General features: G+C 40.8%; 1 protein-coding gene across 3 annotated transcripts in view; it reads left to right on the top strand.

Annotated features, from left to right (window-relative positions):
- The first annotated feature begins 3,070 nt into the window (after positions 1 to 3,070).
- The window catches only part of LOC121367478 (beta-1,2-xylosyltransferase-like), a 31,213-nt gene continuing 25,272 nt past the window's right edge, over positions 3,071 to 9,011 (top strand). Inside the window, exon 1 of one of the 3 annotated variants that reach the window (XM_041491670.1) lies at positions 3,071 to 3,180. The gene's annotated coding sequence lies outside the window, so the exon portion shown is untranslated. Of the gene's footprint in view, positions 3,181 to 7,330; positions 7,410 to 9,011 lie in introns of those variants that run through there. The other 2 variants (XM_041491671.1, XM_041491674.1) reach the window with 2 other exon arrangements.

Raw genomic sequence — 9,011 nt, 5'->3', positions numbered from 1 at the left:
CTCTTCAAAAGAAGTATAGTGTTAACCAAATAATCGTAGTATTAAATGTGCCGTTAAACAAATATTTCTCCTTTCCCCGTTAGTATTTCTTTTACCAACTCTTTGCGTCTGCAGAGTAGACCGTGGAACTATTAATGTGTCCATTTCCCACAGGAGGTTAGTGGTTTAGTGGTTAGTGGTTTAGTGGTTAGTGGTTAGTGGTTTAGTGGTTAGTGAGAGAGATGTCGGTGTAGTGGTCTTACACCTACTCACTGAGTCGCTAAAACTCGCTCTGAGCGGGAACCGGCACGGAGCCGCGAACCCAGTACGTCTATATCAAGTCCGATCTCTGGCACGGCCAGTGGTCTAATCTGGGAGAGAAAGTAATTAATTAAAGGGACAATTTTGATATTTCAATAAACAGGGGGAGGGGTCCTTTTGGAAGCGCTAATTAAAAAAATATATATATTATTAGAAATTTATTTTTATTAAGGCGCATTCTGCAGAGTGAGCAAGACTTTCCATTACTGATTATATAATGAATGAATGAATGAATGAATGAATATTTAACAACATCCCAGTACAAAAATACACCGGCTATTGGGTGTCAAACTATTCTCATTACATAAATACAGAGCCCGGTCACGTGGGAACCAACCGGCCTCGTTGGTGTCGTTGTCAAGTCATCGGACATAAGTCCGATAGGTACTTGGTTCGCAGCCCGGTACCGGCGCCCACCCAGAGTGAGCTTTAGCAACTCAATGGGTAGGTGTAAGACTTCTCTCTCACTAATCACTAATCCACTGTCCTGGATAGACAGCCCAGATAGTTGAGGTGATTGTCCACGAAAATAAGTTGAAATGAATAAATGAAAAGGGGAACCGACCACTGTTGGCCTGGCTGTGCTCCCTTGATTTGTACGACATACTGCTGTGAATGATTCAATAACATCTACTTAACGAACTCAATATCAGTGAGCAGGTCAGGTCAGGTCAGTGTTTAACGTGCACATTCAGAACAAGCTGCTGTAGGGCACGCCTGTCATGGGCGCATGTGCCGGTCTCGGCCGGTTTCTCCGTCCAGGAAAGAAAAGGGTTGGTGTGTGTGGGAGAGGGGACCGCCTGAACTGGCAGGTGTAAGAGAGCACCGTCCGTCCGACCGACCGGAGTCGGTAACAGGCGGACGTTGATTTTGGTGCTATTCAATTGGAATGTCCCGTAGGATTAGAGCCAAGGGAAAAAAGCGCGCAGTTTGAATGAAGGAAATTGGGCGCATTTTTGAACGGTCTACCGAAAATAAAAGAGGGGAGCTACATATGATTTTTGAACTTAGTATACCGAGAGTAGCTCGCATCTGTGAGCTGGCATACTGACATTTACTTACTACACATCCTGAAACATTTATACTATAACCGATTTGACAAATATTGCACATGGCATTGCTTGAATTAAAGTTAAGTTTATATATTTTTGCAGGAAAACCGTTGGGGGTGGGGGGTTGGTCAATAATTCCAGTTTAGCTTACCTTTTACGTTAATGCAAATTAAATCTGTTTAGGAAACAAGACAAAAACGTTCTATTTTTAAGTGCAGTTTGTAAAAAAACATTATACAACTAAAACAGCAATACTCACCCATAGCAAAAATGTTGTCTGCCCGTTGGGTTTAAAATTACATTTTCTTGATTAGTTTATCCTACAATTATTATTTTGTTAATCTGTCTCCACTAGTTGGTTTGTCACTGGCCTCGGTGGCGTCGTGGTTAGGCCATCGGTCTACAGGCTGGTAAGTACTGGGTTCGGATCCCAGTCAAGGCATGGGATTTTTAATCGAGATACCGACTCTGAACCCTGAGTGAGTGCTCCGCAAGGCTCAGTGGGTAGGTGTAAACCACTTGCACCGACCAGTGATCCATAACTGGTTCAACAAAGGCCATGGTTTGTGCTATCCTGCCTGTGGGAAGCGCAAATAAAAGATCCCTTGCTGCTAATCGGAAACAGTAGCCCATGTAGTGGCGACAGCGGGTTCTCCTCTCTGTGTGGTCCGTAACCATATGTCTGACGCCATATAACCGTAAATAAAATGTGTTGAGTGTGTCGTTAAATAAAAAATTTCTTTCTTTCCACTAGTTGGAGATCCGATTTGTATTATGTAAGATAAAAAAGGAAAAGAGATAAAATAATTACAAACTCCGCGAGCAGACGACATCTATAATGTTTATGTATGTATTCCTCTTACTTCGTTGTTCAGCGGCTCGAATGTCAAATAAAGCCTCGTCTCACTGTGGTCCAATTCATTCATTTCGGCTTATTTTCGTGCTTATTAGCGTTCAAGCACGCTGTCCTGGACACAACTTAGCTAACAGTGGGTTAGTGGTTAGTGAGAGAGCAGGTCGGTGTAGTGGTCATACACCTACCCCTTCAGTCGTTACCACTGGCTCTGGGTGGAGCCGGTACCGGGCTGCGAACCCAATACCTACCAGCCGATGGTTTGACCACGACACCACCAAGGCTGGTCATGGTAGAATATTGCCGATTTATTTCTATAAACTGACCAACGGCTTAGCCCCAGCTCAATTCATAACCTGATGGGGGCGGGACGTAGCCCAGTGGTAAAGCGCTCGCTTGATGCGCGGTCGGTATGGGATCGATCCCCGTCGGTGGGCCCATTGGGTTATTTCTCGTTCTAGCCAGTGCATAACGACTGGTATATTAAAGGCCGTGGTATGTGCTATCTTGTCTGTGGGATGGTGCATATAAAAGATCCCTTGCTGCATTAGGAAAAATCCTGTCCTGTGCCCATGACAGCTGTGCGCTAGAACAGCTTGCTCTGAATGTGCACGTTAATCTATACTATACCATCCCAGTAGGAAAAATGTAGCGAATTTCCTCTGATGACTACTTGTAAGAATTACCAAATGTTTGACATCTCATAGCCGATGATTATTTAATCAATATGCTCCAGTGGTATCGTTAAACAAAACAACATTTTTCTTTCTTTCTTTGTTCGTAAACCTGATGAGCCAGCTCACAAACTATTGGCTGCCACCCGTAACATGAAATACCCACCCGGTATTTGACATTGCGTTCTCACTGGAGCGCATAGCGACCTACATTATTCCCCACGGTCCATAACGATCGTTAACGCACCTGGAGTCCGGTACACGATGCCAAGGTGAGCGCGTGACGCTGTCAACACATTCGGTAAGTTTTCGTACTTTTTTCTTTCGTCATCTGTAACTGTAATTACACCTCTGTTGGTCGGTTTTCTCCGGTATTTATGTGTGTATTGACACTGAACATAACTAGTATATTGTATGTTATACCTTTTATACTTCCTGTAGTGGGCTATCAAGTTTCTGCAGTGAGTAAAAGCTTGTTAAGAAAAGCGGTCATTCAAGTGTGTTGGTCCAATCTCTGTGAATATGTGCTCACGTTTTATACATTTCAAACCGGTATCGGCGCTATAGTGGTTAATTAAACAACTGCACCTACGTCTGCTGGGTTAATGCTTCGTTTTAGTCGGTGTAGTGACGTCACATATCCCAACTGAGCGGTTGAAACTCGCTTTTAATCACTGATATTTCTATTAATTGATCAAGTTTAATGAGAAAAAGAACACGCCTTTCAGTAGCCTATATATATATATATATATATATATATATATATATATATATATATATATATATATATATATATATACATATATTATCATAATTCAATCAATCGATCGACCATTTGACTCGTGCTTACATCTACTGAAGGTTCAAGCATGACTGTCTTGAGCACATCCTCGGAGATTCCCCGGTGGGTGTATCTAAGACAGGTTATCATAATTACTATGAAAGTAGTGTTACCCGATGACGGGCTGGGTTTGGACTAAGAGGTCACAGATAACAGTTATCTTCCCAATGTCAAAATTACCAAATGTTTGACATCCAACAGCCGATGATTGATAGTGGTGTCGTTAAACAAAACAAACTTCTTTTTCTTCTAGCACAAATTAATATGAGTAACCCCTATCCCAGATAGGTTGCATCAAACTCAGGCTCCCTATGTGCAGAGCCAGGATAGCGTACTTGAACTTTAGTTAGACATGTATAGAGTATTGAAATTCAAGACCAGTAGTTTAAGTAGTGTTGTGTTGTGTTGTGTTGTGTTGTGTAGAGCAGTGCAGTACAGTGTAGTGTAGTTTAGTGTAGTGTAACACAGTGTTGTAGTATTATGTAGTGCAGTGTATTGTAACGTAGTGTAGTGTAGTGTAGTGTAGTGTTTTCATACAGTTTAGTGTATTAAAGTGTAACATAATTTTCTAGTGTAGTGTAATGTAGTGCAGTGCAGTACAGTGTAGTGTAGTGTACCACAGTGTTGTAATGTAGTGTAATAAATTATAATACATAATATATAGTATAGTGTATCATAGTGTAACATAGTGTTGTAGTGTACAACAGTGAGATGTAGTTTAGTGTAATGTGTTTTTGTCCAAATGTTTTATTTAACGACATATGGTTAAAGACCACACAGCTATTGAGAAAGGAAACCCGCTGTCAGCACTTAATAGGCTATTCTTTTCGATTAGCAGCAAGGGATCTTTTATATGCACTATTCCACAGACAAGGTAGTACATACCACGGCCTTTGATATGCCAGTTGTGGTGCAATGGCTGGAATGAGAAATAGCCCGATGGGCCCATCGACGATGATCGATCCCAGACCGACCGCACATCGAGCGAGCGCTTTACCACTGGGCTACGTCCCGCTCCCTCTTGTATGGAGTGCTGTGCTATGCGGTGTTCACGTGACGGTTGATAAAGCAGACGTGTTTTTCTCATGTCATGTTTACCTACTAAATACAATGAACACCCGCTATACAGCCAATAAACCGTTACAGTGTCCTTATAGGCCTACAAGACGTCTTCTTTTTTTTCTCTTTTTTTTTTTTTTTTTTTTTAAAAAAACTGCATAGAAGGGTTGCTTTTTCGGGCATAGAGCCCACAGGTCTGGACTACAGCCAACAAAGGGAAATGAAAGGCAGAGTTACTTTCAGGCTGTCTTTATAAACGCCTGACTTCACCCGTCCTATATTATCTAGATTTATACGGTTTTATCGGTATTTGTTTGCGGGTTCATTTCAAAGTTACTTAATTTCTGCTCGTGTCCACTTTTCGATCTAGTAGGTTATCCAGATTACACATCTTAGGTGCCTGTGCTGAACACGGTTAGTTGTGACAAGTGAAAGAGATCTCGGTGTAGGTGTATGACATAATATCACAGACGACAATTGTAACGTATGTGGCTAAAGGTGACGTCAGTTGATCGGAGAATATCCACGAGATGAGCCGATCGTGATGAGATTTCCTAGGTTGCTAGGCAATCGAGTAAGAGTGAATTGTAGAGCGTTTCCTCGAACACATGTCAGAATTATCAAATGTTTGGCATCGAATAGTCGATGATTAATTAATAAATTAATTCTTGTGGTGCCGCTAAACCGTATATTTAGTCTGTATAAAAGTTGTAGTTACGAAACATTTAATAAAAAGTTAAAAGTTTGTTTTGTTTAACGACACCACTAGAGCATATTGATTTATTACTCATCGGCTATTCGATATCAGACATTTGGTCATTATGACATGTAGTCTTAGAGAGGAACCCGGCTGCATCAGTTTCCATCAGTTTCAAGGGATCTTTTATATGATTCATTCTATGGAATGGATAGCACATACCACGAGTACTCGAGTACACGGGCACGGGCCGAGTCTAGCAAGACTCGAGTCCATTCACAAGACTCGAGTCCATTCACAAGACTCGAGTACCCGTGCAAGGAAGAGCACTCTTATTTAACTATATATTGTTTCCGTCAGTTTGCCATATACTTACCGCCAGTTACATTATAGAGCTATGAGACATGCAAGTAAAACAAAAGTCGAATGTGTGGTATGCAGTACAATGATATGATTTGGCATCTATGTTCAGCGCTGGAATTAAGATGCATAATGCTATTTTACTTTATTTCTTAGTCTCATTATCATCTAGAGTAAGTATCGGGTACTCGGGTTCGGGTCGAGTTTAACCCTCGAGTACACAAGTCCAATATTTTAGACTCTTGGAGGCCCTAATACCACGGCCTTTGAGTCATGGTGCACTAGCTGGAACGAGAAATACCCAGTGACCCCACCGACAGGGATCGATCCCAAACCGACTGCGCATCAGGCGATCGCTTTACCACTGGTCTACGTTCCGTCCCGAAATATTGAATAAATAACGGACTCCAAGGGTTAATCGTTTTAATGACGACGAGGAACAAGAATCAACGTCTTTGTTGTTACGACTTGTTTACAGGGAACAAGAAAACCAAACCTACACCTGGCGTGTAACCATGTTTCGTCTTCTACTTCTGTCTCCTCTGTCTGGTTTCTCTGTCTGTAAAACCCCAGATCAAATCAGTTTTGCAGATGTATCACTTACTTAGGTGCCTATTAGGTGCCTATTTGTATGTATATAAGTTAGAGGTCGTCCGACATATGTGTCTACGTGTGCGTGTGTGCGCGTACGTCCGTGTGCGTGCGTGTGTGTGTGCGCGAGCGTGCATGTGTGTATGTGCGCGTGTGTGTGTGTGTGTGTGTGTACATATGTTATAAATGTATTATATGTTCAGTAGTCATTCAGCACTCAAACGCCTGACACTGCCAAAAAGAAAAAAACCTCAGCTAAAATCAACAACAACAACAACAACAGTAACAAACACAAATAACAACTTTAACTTAGAACCCTTCCAGTTATGACCGAGACTGATAACCCAACACCTACAGCCTTACGTTCTCGTGTATTCGTTACACCACCGAGACGTAAACTGTAAACAAGGTCGCCCCTGCACTAAACTAACGGGACTGGTCAGGGGTAGTAAAAAAAATAAACTCACCTTAATATAGAATCTTCTCCGTCTAGACAAAAATCCCCAGCTCTAACTATTATACATAGTACACTTTTTCGTATTTTTCTAGGCGGTCTGCCCTCCTTGCCCCCCCCCCCCCCCCCACACACACACACACCACCCCTCTTCTCACGAGGGCCTGATACACCCTGTCCAGATTACATTAGTCGATTAGGATATATAATCAATAAACAATCAATTATTAAAACATTCTGAGATTGAGATTGTAAGTGTGTTTTCTTAAACGTCTGCTGTGGTGCGTATTTTAAAGCAGATGTTATTGATTGTCGTGTGCATTGCATTTGACACGGGCAGTATGTAGCTCAGTGGCATGTATTTACATATTGGGTGTGTTCAGTTCATTTTTGCGTGTCACATATGAGATTTTGACCCAGTTCGTGAGGTGGAAAGTGTTTATATGGATCTTTGTCAAAGAACTTTGAATGTGAAGGAAAATACGATCAACAGAACTTGGAATATTGCCCGTGCATGCAGTACGTAAAGTAAGAATTGTTAAATATAGGTTCTAGGCCGTGGTATGTGCTATCTTGTCTGTGAGATGGTGCATATAAATGATCCCTTGCTACTATAAGTCGGAATTACTAAATGTTTGGCATCCAATAACCGATGATTCAGTTCAATTCAGTTCAGTGTATTGCCCAAAACCAAATAATCTGGTGTCAACAAACAGAAATAAAATAAAATAAATAAATATATCAACAACAACAACAAAAGCAATGATTAATAATAATCACAATGATTAATAAATCAGTGTGCTCTAGTGGTGTCGTTAAACAAAATAAATCGTATTATGGTATGGCGTTGTCCGTCCGTCCGTAACCCTTTCGTTTCCGGGGCATATTTTCCTTATCAATCCATATAGGATCATCAAACTCGGCATGGTGCTGTGTTGCGTACCATAACTAGGTCATGACCTACTTGTCACGTATTACTGTTCATTAAAGCAAATCCTTGTTCAGGCTATATCTTTATCAATCCATATAGGATCGTCGAACCTTACATGCAAGTAGAATTTGGGATGGCGGTGTGTTGAGTACCATAACTAGATCACCGCGACCAACTTTTGACAGGTACTCTTGTTACATTAATACAATTATTCTCTGTTCAGAATAGAAACGAACTTTGTAACATTGGAACATATTGAATATATGCATTGCATTTACAATCGCAACATGTATAATTTGTCCGTCATCCAAATAAATACACATCGACTTGTTTATATATATACATATACATATACATATATACATACACTGATCATGTGTTAAATATAGGAGATGAATCTAGCGAGTTGTCATCCTTCCTGATTGTTTAGGTTTTCTTGCATGGATATTTTTTTCAAAACTACAATCTCGCCTCATATTAATTATAATAATTTCATTTAAACACACACACACACACACACACACACACACACACACACACACACACACACACACTACTGGATAAAAAAAAAGTGATATACAGTGCTGCAAACATTAATCACATTTATATTATTATTTGTGGGGTGGGGTTTTTTTTGGGGGGTGGTGTTTTGGGGGGGGTGTTTTTGTGTGTTGTTGTTTTTTGGGTGTGGGGTTTTGTTTTTGGGGGGAGGGGGGCTTTCTTTTGACTACGTCGCAGACTATTTCAATGATCCATCCTGGCAACTATGTGAGCAAAACGTAGGTTATTATGGTGATTTTCGACTAGATAGATATTGTTTGCTGGTGATTAGTGCATGGTATATATACCTGTAAATGACACTGGACTGCGTGATCTGTATTTACGTTGATTGCTCTCTAATTCTGATACATCTATGCAGTATATATATACATATATATATATATATATATATATATATATATATACTCTTCAAAAGAAGAAACGCAAAACCACATTGTCGTAACATTTGGAGAATTGATTTAATTATTGAATGGTGAGTCCGATAATTACCAAATGTTGCAGGATTGTTCACAATTCACTCTAGTCCATTGTGAGTAAGTGATAGGACACACCACCAAGGTCAAGGTCATCTGGAGTCAATACCGGGTGTGGCCTCCGCGTGTGTTGACAACTGCCTGGCACCGCCTGCCCATTGAAGC

The sequence above is a fragment of the Gigantopelta aegis genome, chromosome 3 (genome assembly GCF_016097555.1).
Source record: "Gigantopelta aegis isolate Gae_Host chromosome 3, Gae_host_genome, whole genome shotgun sequence".
Taxonomy (NCBI): Eukaryota; Metazoa; Mollusca; class Gastropoda; order Neomphalida; family Peltospiridae; genus Gigantopelta; species Gigantopelta aegis.
The sequence above is the reverse complement of the archived record's forward strand: the minus strand, read 5'-3'. Positions and strand labels throughout refer to the sequence as shown.